Source organism: Dasypus novemcinctus, chromosome 26 (genome assembly GCF_030445035.2).
Source record: "Dasypus novemcinctus isolate mDasNov1 chromosome 26, mDasNov1.1.hap2, whole genome shotgun sequence".
In the NCBI taxonomy this organism is placed as follows: Eukaryota; Metazoa; Chordata; class Mammalia; order Cingulata; family Dasypodidae; genus Dasypus; species Dasypus novemcinctus.
The window spans coordinates 2318469-2334825 of NC_080698.1; the positions used below are offsets into that span (position 1 = coordinate 2318469).

Consider the following 16357-nt stretch of genomic DNA (forward strand, 5'->3'; position numbering starts at 1 on the left):
TGCTCCCTGCTTGGCCTTCAGACTCATTCCCCCCTCCGTGTTTCTGGCCACCTCTTGACTGATATCCTACAAAAGCTGAAGCCCCACGAGATTTGCCCAAGACGCTGGCCCTCTGCGATGATTTAATGAGGCTTTGACTGAATTGAAGCTTCCCCTCATGGGTAGATGAGGCCCTCGTGACCCAAACGTGGTCTCCATGTGCATTTCATGTGCTTATGGAACGGCGCGCGCTACTCGAGAGCTTCGGATGTGCCAAAATCTGTGCATACATTTTCACATTGTACCTTTACCGTGGCTTTGTGAGCTGCTTCTCAAGAGCCCCGTGTTACGAACGAGGAAAGTGAAGCTCAGAGAGGTGAGCACGTGGCCACGGTCACACAGGAGGCGAGTGGCCAGAGCCGGGATCTCGACTCGAATCGGCAGAGCCCGGTGTTCCCGGGCCCAGGGCTGCGGGCTTCGCTCCGATCCGCACACCCGGGGCCTTGAGATGGTGACCCCCAGGGAAGAGCGAGTCCCACCACCAGTTCTTTATAAACTCTGAGACCAGCTGAAGAAAGGGAAACGGTGTTGTTGGACACCTCCTCCTTCGCAGGCCCTGCCGGGTGGCCTCAGCGCACGTGGGCGAGCCCTCCTCTCGATGCGCAGCCCCTGCAAGAACAGGGCTCCCCAAGCCTCCTGCACCCCGGCAGCGAGCAGCCAGCGCATCAGTCCTGGGAGCTGCAGCCAGACCTTCCCAAGAGGCTGGCCTGGGGGCCAGCTGCCCTCCGCATCGCCCCACGCAGCCGTGGTCGCGGGGACGCCAGCCACCTGGCCGTTCTCTTGGCCCCCGCTCCAGGATTCCTCCCGAGTCACGACTCCGCGGTCATCACGGCACGACCCTCAGCAGAGCGGCCGCGGGCAGGCAGGTGGTCGCAGTGAGACGCCGGGGCTGCTGCTGGATGGCGGCGATGCAGCGCCGTCGTACACGAAACCACAGCCCTGCATCGTTTACTTGAAGGTGGTTAAAATGGGAAATTGTATGTTGTATATATGACGCTACAATAAAACATTTTTTTACTTAAAAAGAGGAAGAAGCAGCTGTGGGCTCTAAGGGAGCTGGGAGCACCTGGGGCAGGCAGGGCGCTGCTTCCCTCGCCTCAGGGACTGTCCGCGAGCCGGACACTGGCCTCTCCGTCGACGGTGCCGGCAGCCCCGCTCCCGGAAGTCCAGCCCCATCTGCGGTTTCCAAAAGCACAGCCCGGGACGTGTTCCCTCGGGGTGCTTGCTGTCTCGCCAGCTCTCCCCGGCCCCTACCCCAAATCTTGCCCTTGCGCTCTCGAGTTTTGGATTAAATGTCGCATTTTGCACTTCTCCCTGAAAATGTCCATTCTTCTGGTGTCAGCCCAAGACCGCAGCCTGCAGAACTTGTCTGGCCTCTTGACCAGACAAACACCAAACCCCGAATACCACCTTTCGTCTTGTTTTCTTCAGCTGTTTTATGACACGTTAGACCTGTTCATTACAGAAATTCATTAGAAAAATCAGATTATACTTAACTGAAAAAAAATCACCCACTCTTCCACCGCCCGGAAGTAGCCACTATTAACATTGGCGTTTATGTTCTTGCAGAATTTTCTCAATGCAGAAAAAATTGTTCTTTGAAAATGGGATCATAATACTGTTTTGTCACCCAATTTTTGACCCTTAAAAATGTATGCTGTGTTCCCAAGTTCTTCGATCATCCACTCTTCAGGGGGTGACTGGACATCGTGACGCACTCTCAGGCTAGAAGGAAAACCAGACCATGACACTGGAGGAGCCTGCAGGTACCACCTGCACCTGCCGTCCAGGTGTGTCTCACCTGGCCTCACCTGGCCAGGCTGATGGCATGTGTGCCCTGTCAGGACGCACGTTCCTCCTCCCCCGCTGCTCCCCCCAAATCCCCTACCCCAACCTAATGACGGGAAACCAGCACACAACCCCCCACAGGGAGCACCTGAGCAGGCGGTGCTCCTCGAAGCTGCGGAGGCCTGGAACACATGGAAGAGAGAAACTGCCAGAGTCTGGAGAGGCCATGGAGACACGGGGCTAAATGCATTGCGGGGTCGTGGAGCAGAAAAAGAGCACAGAGGAAGCCAGTGACATCTGAATAAGTCTCTTCTTGGGTGTGGAAAGGATGGCGAGGAGCATTTATTAATCGGTGTTTATTAATAATGTTACATATTATTTATTTAATAGACCGGATTGTATCAATGCTAATTTCTTAACTTTGATAAATACACCAGCTTTTAAAAGATGTTAACATTCAGGGAAGCATGGGTGAAAGGTATACTAGAACATTCTGCACTATCTTTGCAACTTTCTGTAAATCTAAACTTATGTCAAAATAAAAATATTTTACAAATGCATATGCTAAACATCCTTGAGCAGATGGGCAATAACATTTTTCAATGTCTGCCTAGCATTCTGTTGTATGTAAATATCAAATTTTACTTAACAAATACCTGGATTTTTCTCTTAAATTATTTCTATTTTAGCAGCACTGACATAAATATTTCTCTTAAATTCACTTTTGTGCACTTATCCTTAGGATAAATTCCAAAAGATGGAATTTCGGGGTGCATTGTGAACTCCATTTTGCAGTGCCCTGGGCCCTGGAGAACTTCGCGAAGGGCTTCTCCCCACTCGCCCTGGACGTGCTGCACTCGACCCCAGGGCGGCAGGCGAGGCACCTGGATCTGCACAGGCTGCAGCCCAGCAGGAGGCACACCTGGCCTGCCCGCTCAGTGCCGGGAGGGGTCACAGGCCCTCGGTGGTCCCGTGCAGCCGGCCGTTCATCATGGGTGCAGACTGCGGGGTCTGGGGGGAACGCCGGGTGGCAGCCACGGGCAGGAGCTGCTCTTCTCAAGCCCAAGAGCAGAGCTGGGGAGAGACGGAGGAGAGCCCACTGCGCGTCCCTCAGACCCCCGTCCCTCAGACCCCCGTCCACAGCCCGGGCTGCAGGTGAGCGTCCCCTCCCCAGCCTGCTTGAGAGGTGAGGAGGGGGACGCTTCGATTTGCCAGGACAGCTGCTCCTGCCGCGCTCTAAGGCAACCAACTCAGCCTGGACTGCCCAGAACTGGGACAGCTCTTACATTCTGGAAGCCCCTTCGTCCTGGACAAACCAAGACAGGTGGTCACCCTCAGTGGCCCAGAGAGAACCCAGGCCCCGCCCAGTGATGTGGCCAGAACACTTCCCACCACTCTGCGGGTGGAGGAGCCGCTGACCGGAGTCCACGTGCCCCGGGCCTGCGCCTGGCCCCTGCCCCCACAGCATGGGGCTGCCAACTCCCCCCCATGCCGTGGCCTCTGCCTGGGTGCCTCCCTCCAGCCTCCTTCAAGCGTCAGCCAACTCCTATTCACACTTCAAAACATGGCTCCAGTATCACCTCCTCCAGGAAGCCCCTGCCTCCCCGCCCTAAGGTCCCTGTGTACCCCCAGCAGTACCCCATGCCCCTCTACCTGGGCACTCCTTCCCTTGCCTGGAGAGGCGGCCTGACGTGGCACTTCCAGAGGGGCCAGAGCCCCAGCACACTGAGGCCCTGCTCACCAGCCTGGTGGCTCCGTGGCAGTGCACGTTACGTCCGCTCCCTGAGCCTCACCTCTCCTTCTGTAGAATGGGCTGGATAACGGGGCCTGCCTCACCGGAGGCCTCGAGGTCAGATGAGCTGAGATGGTGTATGTAGAACACAGCTTAGTCGAGGCTCCGTGAATGTTCTGTGAATGAAGGAATGAGCACAGAGTATAAACAAATAACAGTATTATGAAGGAAGCTGGCCAAGTTAGAATCATTAAAATATCACAACGTGTCCTTTGTGACAACAATATACGAGCTTCCACATGACACATTGAATTAGGCTGACAGTGGGTCTGGTGACGACTGCAGTTCCAGAGCCCTGGAGTTAAACGCGCATCGAGGTGTCCGCGGGGGCCGCAGGGGACGGGGTGTGGTCTCGCGGTGGCCGGGCCTGCCACGCCCCTGGGGCTGCCTGGGCTTCTGGCCGAGGGCGGAGGCAGGTGCTCCGAGGCTGCGGGAGGTGGGGCTCGGGTGCCCCTCAGCCTGGCTCGGTCCCTGCGGCGCCGCGGGCGGGGGAGGCCTGGAAGGGGCGCGGCTCAGTACGCCCAGGTGTCCAGAAGCTGCTTTTTAGGCCTGCGGAGGAGTGACCGGCGGACGGCAGGAGGAGTCGGGCGGAATGACCTCGAATTCAGAGTCGTCGGCCGGCGAGGCGCTGCCTCCAGAGCCCCCCAGCCCAGAGCCCGGACCAGCGACTTCTAGGGGGGCCCAGAAACCATCAAACCAGCTTGCCGTCAGCTGCCTCACAGCCTCACTGAGTGTGTGAGTGTGTGAGTGTGTGCATGCCTGCCGAGTGTGCGGTGTGTGCACGAGCATGTGCGAGTGCACGTGAGTGTGAGTGTATGTGGATGCGCAGCTATGTGTGTGTGTGTGTCGTGTGTATGCATGCATGTATGCGTATGAGTGTGAGTGTGTGTGCATGCCTGTTTAGTGCGTAGTGTGTGTGTGAGCACTAGCAAGGGCATGTGCGTGTATGTGAGTGTATGTGAATGCACAACTATGTGTGTGTATGTGTGTCATGTGTGTATGTGTAAGAGTGTGTATGTGTGTGCATGCCTGTTATGGGGGTGTGCTAGGTGTGATCTGTGCACATGAGTGTATGTGAGCGTGCGTGAGTACGTGTGGGTGTGTGTATGTACGTGTGTGCATGCCTGTTGAGTGTGGCATGCGTGAGAGCGTGTGTGCGCGCTGTGTGTAGTGTGTGCCTGAGTGCGTGTGGTGTGTTTGTGTGTGTGAGTGTGTGTTGGCGTGAGGGCTGGTCCGAGCCCAGCGTCTCCCGCTCACTCCTTGGTGGTCACACGCTCTCAGAGAGAGCCCTGAGGTCCCGTGGGAGAAAGCACGGGCGGAGAGCACTGCCCGGCTGGAGCCCGGGGCCACCTCGGCCACTCAGCCTGCGAACGCGTCTGTGCCGGGTGGAGGAAATGGGGAGAGACAGTCCCTCTTGGGCCGCTTCCTGGGGTGCATTCGGGAAGGTGAGGGATAAGAGCTCGCAGAGATTTCCCTTTTGGGAAAATCCCCTTAACAGAACTTGACTTGGAAGATAAGAGCGGCTTCCAGACGGAAAACACGTCCTGCTGGAGCGGAGAATCCGAGCAGGGAGCGCGGTCAGCGTCACGTAGTGAAGGATGAAAAACCAAGGCTGATGCGGCAGCTGCCGGCGCGACTGGGGGAAACGTGAACACCGCGACCCAGATCAACCCCCGGTAAGTAACCGATCAGCTAGCACGTGCTGAGCACCTACTAAGTGCATGCATTGAGCACCTACTAAGTGCCTAGGTGAGCCCCATGCCGCCAACTCCCTTTTAAAAAGATGCCATTTTAGCACCTCACATCTTACAGAGCCTGCTCAGGGAAATGGGCCCACAGAAAATCTCATTCATTCATTTGTTCATTCATTCATTCACGCTATCATGCCTCAGCGTGAACTACAGGACAATTGCCTCCTGTTGCTCGCCACGAATTACGTTCAGGCAAGAAAATAGGAAACCGCCTCAGGAACTACTGAGCGACGTTTATCTCAGGGTGCGGGGAGCCGGCCGCAGGGAGAAAGGAGGCGCTGTCGAAGGGTAGAGCCGCCCCACGCGGGTCTGACGCGGAGCTCCCGCTGCTGCGGCTCCTTCAGGAACCCCCGGCACGGCCGCCCCCACGGGAAACAGCGCCCGCGTTCTGAGGCCCTTTCTAGGCAGGAGGCGTCAGGGGCGCGCTGCCAGCTCTCCCGGGCCCTGTCGCCGTACGGCACGCCCTGCTGTCCTCGAAGGGCAGAAGGGGAGGCCTGTGTGGGAAAGCGTTTGCTAGAACCTTCCGCTCCCACCACCGCTCGATGCCATGAGGGAGCGCACCAAAGGTCGGGGACACAGGACGCGTGTCCCCCGTGGGCAGGGAGCAGGGCAGCCGTGCCCACCCCTCAGCGGCTGTCAGGGGCACGGAGCCTGGTGGGGGCTTCGTAGGTTTTGGTTGGAAAGTCTGACATTTGGGGCCAGGTAAAGCTTTGCTGTGGAGGATGGCCCTGTGGGCTGGATGATGGCTGGCAGCCCCTGTCCTGTCCCTCTGGATGCCAGCAGCTCCTCCCTCCCAGACGGCAACCACCAAAAGTGTCTCCAAGCCCTGCAAAACGTACCCCGGGGATTTCCAGGTTTAGGGGGGCATTCAAGGAGCCCTAGTTAAATTTGCATTTCAGATAGGCAACAAATGTTTTTTAGTATGACTATGTCCCAAATACAGTAAAATACTTTTTTTGGCGACCCTCCCTGGGGGACGAAGGTCAAAATCACCTCCACCTGTGGACCCCTGAGCTGGGTGAGCGTCTGCCCTGGTTTGTCCAGGACGCCCCTGCTTTCAGCGCTGCAAAAGCCCCCGGGGACCCTCGGGTTCCAGGTAAATGGGGCGGGTTGAAATCCAGGGGCTCCACTCGGCCCTTTCGGCAGGCCCCAGCCCTGAGGCTCCCTAGACCCCAGCAGCCCTTGGGAGACGCAGCAGTGACCGTGGACAGAGCTGGGGTCACCACGGGCTGGACAGGCAGGGCTCCCTGGGAACCTGGTAATGGCCCTCTTTGGCTGAATCGCTGATTCGCAAGCACAACCAGAGGTTGCCAGTGACGGCTCCACTCGGCCTTCAGCGTGGCCTCTGGACTGTGCCTGCCTCCGGGTAGGGGAGTCTTCCCAGAAGAAAACATCCACATCCCCGATACTTCGTTTTAAATCCTCCGGCATCCAGAGTCAGCAGGACTTCCCGCCAGCAGCAAGGCCGTGACCAGCCTGAGGTCTCCGACCGTTCCCCAGGACGGCTCTTTGTGGGTTGTTGTCGCCTTTAATTCGGAACTGTAGCGACTGCCTCCCCTGCATGCCATGCTGTCACAGGTCCACTGTCAGCTTCTTCACACGGCGTGGCAACATCTGTTTCCATGTGGGTCTCCCTGCCATTCCTGGATGGCAAGGGCTGTGCCCTTTGGACCTGCAGCCCCAGCTCCTGGACTGCAGGCAGTTTGGTCAGAGTGGACGTGGCTCCGGCAGATGGGCACCTTCCTCCCACACAGGAGGTCCCAGGTTTGTTTCCCGATGCCTCCTAAGAAGAAACAAACAGACAATGAGCAGACAACGAGCAAAAAATTAAAAAAAAACAATGAGCAAGAACAATGAGCAGACAACGTGCAAACAGGCAAAGGAGCCATCTCAGGGAGGGGGTGATAGGCCCACCTACTAAAACAGAGTTTGGTCAATGTCCGCTGAACTAATGAAGAACGCATTGCCACGCTGAGGGTCTTCTCCCAGGTCCCCTGGCCCGTGGCTTCGGCCCAGCAGCACCTCAGTGCCTTTCTGCAGTTGATTGCCCCAAGCTCCTCTCCCATTGAGTGTTCGGGAGGCGGTTGCTCTACATCCTCACCCACATCTGGTATTTTCTGGTTGTTTGTTCTCTCCCTGCAGCACACTCAGATCTGGGCAAGCGGCCCCCTCCCCAGTTCCCACGCCTCGGGGTCAGGTGTACCTTCTTCAGAACCGTCAAGGGGTGCCTCAGTCCCGGAAGAGGCTGGCCAGCTCTGCTCTTAGCACAGAACACCCCAAGAACAGACCAGGATCGGGGGCCCCATCCCCTTTTCTCTCTCGGACCCCACCCCAAGGGTAGGGCTGATGCCCCAGGAGCCCAGGGACGTCTGTGGGCTTGGCCGGGGGCCCCCTGGGGAGCAGAGTCCTCTGTCACGGGCGCAGCACTTCTAAGGGGTGCGTGGGATTGGGCTGCCCAGCTGTCGCTGACGTGCCGACGTGGGGGGCACGGGAGCCGTGTGGGTCCAGGGCTCTGCACGCCAAACCCTCCAGGACAGCAGAGGTAGCTCAGTGGTTGAGCACCTGCTTCCCATGTACGAGGCCCTGGGTTCAACCCCCGTACCTCAAAAAAAACACCCTCTGTACAAACGACTTGTCCTGGGGCCCCGTGCGTGGGCCCATGGCGGCCCTCTCCCGTCTTGTTCTGAGCACAGGCTGCCCCGTCTAAGCTCCCGGGCAACCGGGTGGTAGAGGCCTATCTCCCCACCCCTGCGGGGGGCACTTGGGTGGGCACCCCCCACGGGCTCTGCTTCCTGCAGCCCGTGCTCCAGAAGTGGCCACGCACACCTCCGCAAAGCCAGCGGGCCTGCCAGATCAACGTCCTCGCCCAGCGACCAACACCGACGTCGGGCTCCCTCGCCCACTCGTGACCGCGCTGGACCAGGGTCCACTCTTCCCTGCTCTGACGCAGCCGCTTTCTCACTCCGTGCGCGGGCCCTCGCCTACCCGCCGGTGTGGAAAGTAAGGCTGCAGTGTAGAAATGCAGTGATTACAGCCCAAATGCTCCGGAAGATGTGTTTGGAAGGCGTGTTTTCTACATTTGCACTGTGAAGTCCAAATACTTCAACACTGCCAGAAAGTGAATTATTGCTCTTATTTTCTAGCAGTTTCATGTGTCAACTTGACTAGGCCATAGTACCTAGTTATTCAATCAAGCCCTAGTCTAGGTGTCCCGTGAAGACGCTCTGTAATGGGATTTAGCGCCCAGCTAGTGGGCTTGTATAAAGGAGGTTGTGCTGGATGAGCTGGGGGGGCCTCACCCAGTGAGTGGAAGTGTCCGATGAGCCCAGTGAAGTGTCCCTGAGGAACAGGAGACTCTGCTGAGGGCCGCGGGGTCAGCTCCTGCCTGCCTGGCCGCTGCACTACAGAGTTCAGGTTTGCCTTGCGGCCGCCACAATAGCATACGCTACTTCGTTGCCATGAACTCTGCGTGGATGTGTTTGTATATGTCTACACGCATGTATGGAAATGTGTGCACGTATGTCCATCTCCAATGGCTCTGCTTCTCGGAGGAGCCCTGGCCCACTCAGTGGCCATCACAGTGAAGCATCTTGCGCAGAGGTAACCCGTGAGAGTCGCCGGCCACCGTTACTCCCAGGTGCCTCGATGCACGACGTGGCGTCCTGAGTGTGCTACAACCAGCAACTAGTCCACAGTGTGAGGGAACTTCAAAGCCAGGAAGATCTATTTTGTTACAATTAAAGAAGTGCCAGTGAATTCCAGCACAGTGAATGCTGCTGCCATTTCCTCATTGTGGGAGATACAGAATTCTCCAGGAACAGTGCATTCCACAGTAAAGAATACGAAGAGGTGGTTCTTAGATGGAAAAGGAAGCGACGGTGCCTGGGTATCACCAAGGATAGGCATGGGTGCTAATTATACAATAAATGCATTCTAAATCTTCCGCAATGAATCACTTTGACTTACTAGGGCCTGTGGAATTTCTAACACATTTCTTAAGCAAATTGCTTCTATAGACAGGAGCAACATGCATATTTTCCCAGGTGCACAGGCCCACGTGCTCCTGCCTGTTTCCCTGTCGATAAGGAAGAAGTCGCTGCTTCTCCGTCAGAGTTCCTCCCAGCCCTAAGATTCTCATTCTTCTTCCAACGAATTCAAAGCGTTATTCGTCAACACAGCAGACTGCACCCCAGTGAAGACGGGTTTTCAATTTGGCCAAAGAAAGCTCTGCCTTCACTCGCCCACTCAGGGACTCCTGTCTGTTCAGAGAGGACTTCACAGCCCTGCTCCCCGACCAAGAGCGCGGTCGGAAGGGACCCCAGCCCTCGGCCGCTGGGGCGAGCCCGGGCTCTCTTCTCACGCAGGGGCATCGCCACGGCAAGAAGTCGCCGCCGCCTCCTCTGCTCTCGCGCCTGCCTCGCCGCAAAGCGCTTCCACCTGGCGCGGACCCCGGCCCGGCTGCGGTGCGCGGGTTGGTGGGCGTGCTGTGAGAGCACTGGCCGGCGAGCCAGGTCCTAAGTCCTCCCCTCCCCGAGCGGGCTTCGTGGGGCTGTGGGGCCCCTCTGCTCTCCAGACCTGTTTCCTCACCTGTAGGGCGTGGATTACACCAAGTCACTGGAGCTGCTTGCAGCGCTCACCTACCGCATTTTAAGACATTTGAAAGGAAAGCACAAAAAATAATACCCATCATATCCCCACCACTCGGCCCTTTCTCTCTGTATATTTTGTTATTGTTGTTTAGGTGATACATTAATTCTCCTTTTTAAAAACGAAGTCACCTCTCGCACAGCTTGTATACCTAGGGCGTCTGACGGGGCCGTCCGCACAGGGCTGCAGACGCACCTGCTTCTGACACGTGGGTGCCGATCCCGTTCAGTGGAGCTCACGCCCTCTGGTTCCTTTACAGCAGCCCCCACCCCACCCCAATTCCCTAGTCACCACACCTGACTCACCTATACCTGTCCCACGAGGCCCCCAAAGCCACGCGAGGCCATGAACACAAATGCATCCTGCTGACCTGTTTTACTTTCTCAGCTGCTAAAACAAGCGCCGTGCAACAGGTGGGCTTAACAGCAGGGATTTCCTGGCTCCCGGTTTCAGAGGCTGGAAGGCTCGCTTCCTCCAGGTGGGCATGTCCTGGCTGCTGGCAATCTTTGGGGTTCCCTGGTGTCCCCGTTGCGAGCAAGGCACACAGCACTGGCTTTTCCTCGCTTGTCAGGGCTCTGCTGGCTTCCAGCTTCCGGTGGCTCGTCCGGGTTTCTCTTCCATGTCCATTTCCTTTGCTTCTGATGACTCTGGACATAGTGGGCCGGCCTCGCTCCGTTTGGGCTCAACAGCACCTTCCAAGGTTTTACTTGCAAATGGGCTCTCACCCTCAGGGCCCAGAACTGGGACCTAAACGTGCGTTTAGGGGGAGGCACGATTCAATCCCCAAAGTGGCCGGGAACTGAAATGCTGAGAGTGTCCCGTCCTTTCCCAATCGCTCGACTCCCCCGCCCTGGAGACGCCCCAGGGCGGCGACAGCACTGAGGGCTCGGTGCTTCCCCCCAGGATAGAACACGGGAAGAACACGCGGGGACGGACAGACTCGAGCTGGATTCCAGCCCCTGCGTTTGCTTCTCTATCCAGAGCCGCGGTGCCTCCTTTGCAGGGATGGGAATCACAACCCGGGGAGCACACGGCAGGGCTCAGGATTCGCTACTTCCCTCTTCACCCTGCTGCAGTCAGTTCAGGTCTCTCTCCGATTTCTTCTCCAGAGAAAAGGTCTCCAGCCCACCCAGATGGGGCTGGGGAGAGCAGCTCCTCATGGAGACGTGTGAAGACCCTAGAAAAGCGAGCTTTGTCCCTCTTGCTGTCACACATCCAAGGGCAACAGCCCCGAGAACATGGCACAAGTGGATAGCAGCCCTGGTCAAATGCTAACTGTGCTTAAAAAATGCCTTTCCAATCAAGGCAAAGATTCCTCAAAGAAAATCACATAGCAGAGGAACTGGGGGAACGCGGATACTTGGCCCCAGGAGCCACAGCGATCTATTTTTGGTTCCCAGTAAGGCCTGTACACTGTAATTAGCATAATAGCATGCTCTCTTCCCAAAAAGGCCGAGGACACAGTTGACCCCCGGTCCCTATCTGGGCACAAGATGTGTGCCGTGGGTTGTCAGCTGTGGACCTGGGTGATCTGTCCTTACCCTCTCATCTAGTTTGGATTGGGACCAAGCATTTGCAGAGGACAAGGATTGACGAGGATGGGGTCCACCAGGGCTCTGAGGAAGGAACTGGAGGATGCAGGGTCTGGGGGCACCACGGGTGGAACTAGTACAGGATTTTGCTAAAGGAAAGGTCTGCTGGCCCCTGGGGGGATCAAAGCCTTCACCTTGGCCTTGCCCTCCTGGAGCTGGTAGACTCAATGTGGGCTCCCTGCTGGACCGTGTCCTCAACCCAGGGGCTGCGTTGCCCCTGGAGCTACCTTCCAGTACAATACTGAGCCCAGGCTCCTGGTAAGTCATCAAATATATACCCTCAGACCAGCCTCCTTAACCCAATAAGGCACATTAGCCACAGGTAGGGGACCTTAAGGCACTGCACATTGCACATGGCAAAAGAAGACACATGGAGAAGACAGATACTGGGTCAGTTCAGGTGGCAAAGCTTTTCGAATACCCTCTGTGACAGTTGGGCTAATGAGTCAACTCAGCCAGGTAATTGTGTCCAGCTGTTTGGTCAAGCAAGTACTGAACTAATTGTAATACAAGGACATTTATGGGCTTTAGTCATCAGTGAGTTTACTGCATAGATGGCTGATGACATCTGCATCAGTCAGGGCGATTGCTGTCAGCAAGGAGTAATGTTTCATCCAATCAGTTGAATGCCTTTAAAGGGAAAGTGATTTCAGCTTTCAGAGAGAATTTCCCAGCTCATCTTTGGACAGCCAACGTCTCCCGGAAACTCATCAAGGACCTTCTCTGGACTTTCATCAGAGCCCCTGGTTTGCAGCCTGCCTGTGGAACCTGGACTTGTGCATCCCACAGTCACGTGAAAGACTCTTAGAAAATCTCATACTATTGACAGATTCCTCCTGTTGATTCTGTTTCCTGGAGAGCCCTGACTGGTACCCCTCCCCTCCCCAGAGCCCTGCCCAGCCACCTGGAGCTTCCCTCGCTCCCCAGGGCAGGCTTCCTGTCTCTCTGGCTCTGGGCAGCTCCTCTCCATCGGGACTGGGTTCCTTTCATCAGGTGATCCAAGCTTCCCAATACTGCTGTGAATTGTTACAGCTCTTTTGGTCACTGCCTAGCCGTGAGTCTTTGGTCTCTAAACCTCAGTCATGCTGCAGGGACGGGGGAAAGAACAAAGAAATCTTCCTGGGCATCAGTTTTCTCATTCGTAAAGTGAAGATGACCTTCGGCCTCTTCCAGTTCAGAAATCTTGGTCCTGAGAATGGTCTGACCAGCAGAGAGCAACCTGCTATAAGCCTGTCCTCATTGCACATAGGTGTGTATGTGGGAAGACTTGTGGAGACAGGTTATGCACATACGTCGGCCTAAAAATCGTCCTCTCTAAAAGCCATTATGACTCAATTAGAAAGACCCAAGTCTTGTATGCTGGAGCGTTGGACACTCACCACAAACTTCACAGAGGCTGGGATTTGCTGCTGAAATCCAGATCTTCCGACTCTGGGGCCAACCCTTTCTGTGATCCCACACTGCATTCCTGGTAAGCAGAGGCACTGGGAGTGCACATGCCCCAGGGAGAATGGGAAACAGGGAGGCTCTCTTTCCTTTGGTTTCTGAGCGGATCTAGGGAAGGGCCCTGGGGCTCTACTCACATGCAGTCTTTGTTACAATGCTGGGGTTAAGATCTTGGCTCTTCACATGCAAATGCTCTGAATTTGAATCCTAGCTCTGCCGTTTATTTAGTAGCTGTATATTCAACTTCTCTGAGCCCCCTTAAAATGGGGAAATTAATAATATATACATCACAGTGTAGTTATGAGGTTTAAAGAGTTAATCCATGAAAGAGTTTAGCAGATCTGGCACATGATACAGTACTAGTATCATTTAGATTAATATTGGGTATTAGCAAGGGTGTCAGTCAGCCAAAGGGGTTCTATGTAAAATATCAGAAATCAGTTGGTTTTTATAAAGGGTGTTTACTTGGGGTAGACGCTTACAGTTACCAGGCCATAAAGCTTAAGTTACTTCCCTCACCAAAGTCTATTGCCACATGTTGGAGCAAGCTGGCTGCCGGTATCTGCCAGGGCTCAGGCTTCCTGGGTTCCTCTCTTCCTGGGGCTCCATTTCTCTCTGGGGTCAGCTCCTCTGTTTTCTCCACAAGGCCAGCTGTAGACCATCAGACAAATGGCTCTTTCTCTCTCCCCAAGGCTTCTGCTGTGTCTAAGGAGCCGTCTCTATTCCTCTGTGTTCTCCTCCTATGTGTTCACTTCCCGGGTTCCAGCTCAAAACTCCAGTTGAAAATTCCACCAAGGGGGTGGGGGCTGAACATCAAAGCCCTAATCATCATTTGATCAAGTAAAAGTAAAACTTCTGAATCCAATACACTCTAATATGCCCAGAGGAAAAGACCCTTGACAAACGTAATCCAATATTTCTTTTTGGAATTCATTAACAGTGGCAAACTGGTGCAGCATGCATTGTTTCCCTAAGTATCTACTGCCATAAATGCTCAGCATAGTTTTAATTTTAAAAATCCAGTTACAATACACTGTTACTAGAGAAGAGCATGAATCAAAGGGACGGTAAGATGAGCAGGTTCAGAAAGGATGTTCAAGAAATCCCATGGAGGAATGGCGCCGCCCACACTTCCCGTGCCGCTGACGACAACAGAAGCGGACAAAGAAACAAGACGCAGCAAACAGACACCAAGAACAGACAACCAGGGGAGGGGGGAAATTAAATAAATAAATAAATCTTTAAAAAAAAAAAAAGAAATCCCATGGAAGTCAGCACCTCCTAGAGAATTCTGCGGCCTTCCCGATTGTTACAATGTAAGTGATTCACACATAGATCCACAACAAATCGCAGGTCAAGAATCAGAGCTGCCCGCGTAGAAAGACCATGAGGCCTCTGAAGGAGCACATCCCGGAAAAGGCCGTAAATAGGAATGAGCAGCAGGAACCTGGCTTCCAGCACAGCTCGGGTTTCCTGCGTGTCGCCTGCCGTGACGCCTCAGGATCACGCTGCAAACGGTACCAGGCAGATGCGGCACGGCCGCCTTTCATGGGCGCCGCACCGCCCGCAGGCCGATCCTCTTCCGCGCCCCAGGTAGCCGGCAGCAGCCTGAGTCTGACTCCGGGGATGTCCTCTCTGAAACCCAGGCTGAAACTGTTTCCCTCTGAGGAGTCCCACGAGAACTCTGAGGAGTTCCCCTCTTGAGAAGTCCCAAGGTCTTCTGGAAAGAGCCGACAGAAGCTTTCACTGCTGTGTGTGCGTGTGTGTGTGTGTGTGTGTGTGTGTGTGTGTGTGTTGAAGGCACTCGGGAACTTGCATCGCTGTCCTCTCGGGACGTCCTCTCTCAGAGGCCCCTGGTCCTGCAAACCTGCTCCACTTAGAGGAACACAGGGGAGGAGAAGTTCACGTGCCCCAGGAGGACGTCCAGGACAGAATGGGACCAAGCGAGGAGCTCTCTCCCAAGGTGGGGAGCCCCAGGTCCGGCGCTGCCTCTCGCCCTGTGACGGGTGACAGCAAGCTCCACCTGAGACCCCCAGGGGAGGTGCAGCTGCCACGGAGCGAGGGGGGGCCCTCGAGCCCTTCGGTCCCTGACGTTCTGCTGCCCTCCTTTCTCTGGCCTCAGTTTCTTCATCTGTACAATGTGGAGCTGGCAGGGCCCCCAGCTCGCATGTCCCCAAGGAGGCAGAAACTGGGACAGGGGTGGGGCGTGGAAACATTCTCTTTTTAAATCTCGAGCACAGAAATACATAGAAAATGCACTGCGGACTAAAATTTCTTTGGAAAACGACTACAAAAGCTTCCTCAGGGAGGCTGATAATGAAGAATCAGGCCCTTCCAGCTGCAGCCCCTGTGCCCATCTCAGTTTGAGGGGGGGACCACAAGGGTGCACATGCAGAGGCTCTTCCTGTGTCTAAATTACAGGCCTCCTTGAGTCCCAGCGGTCACCAGGCATCCTGTTTCTCCAGCCCAGGGCTGGCCTTCAGCCAACCCTCCCCCCAGGTTCAAGAACTGGGCCTGTGTCCCTGGGCCTGAGCTCAGCCCCGGACCAGGCAGCGGGCTCTGCCACGGCCGCCCTCCTTCCCCACCCCACCCCGGAGGACGCCGTCATCCTCTAACAGGCTCCCTCTGGGAAGGTCCCGTTCCTGAAGCGGGGCCTTGCTCTTAGGGTGTCCAAATGGTTCATCATCCAAACGTGGACATTCTGAGCGCGAAGGCGGGTGCCATTCATAATGCAGCTGGGCAGCAGAAGTCCCGGGGCCGTCCCAGGTAAACCGGGACATATGGTCGCCACACGGAAACCTGTGCAGGAGGGTCTACGGGCGGCTTCATTGCTCGATCGGGGCGAGAAGAGGGGGCCCGGTTTGGTGGTGCATGGGGTCCGGTTTGGTGGCCACTGCCCTGGGGCAACGCTGGCATTGAGTTGTTGAGGGCTCGTGCCCTGCAATGTGGAAATCCGCCCCAGGAGATAAAGGTGGTCTGGCCCAAAAGCCAGTTATGCCTGAAACAACTTGGACACGGTGGAATAGTAGGAGCAGCCAGTGAGGACCCCCGGAGAGCCAACCTCGAGGCCTGCAGGGCCAGCCAGGACCCCATCCGCTAAGACACAGTCGGGCAAGGGCTCCCAGGCACAGGGTGTGGCTTGGTCCCCAGAGTGTGGCCCTTTAATAAATGTTGACTGATCAGGAAAAGCAAGTTTATCACGTGTTCAGTGGAAAAGAAAGGCTGCTGCTCAGTGCAGTCCCACTTTTAGAGGGCTATGTATGTATATGTGTACATATATGTACATGCACCTGCATACATGT

At 55.8% G+C, this 16357-nt stretch overlaps 1 long non-coding RNA gene across 1 annotated transcript in view; it reads right to left on the reverse strand.

Annotated features, from left to right (window-relative positions):
* Positions 1-2123: 2123 nt before the first annotated feature.
* LOC131276062 (uncharacterized) overlaps positions 2124-16357 on the reverse strand; it is a 38284-nt gene continuing 24050 nt past the window's right edge. The window contains exon 2 of the long non-coding RNA XR_009183543.1: positions 2124-7153. This is a non-coding gene — a long non-coding RNA (uncharacterized lncRNA). The remainder of the gene's footprint in view (positions 7154-16357) is intronic.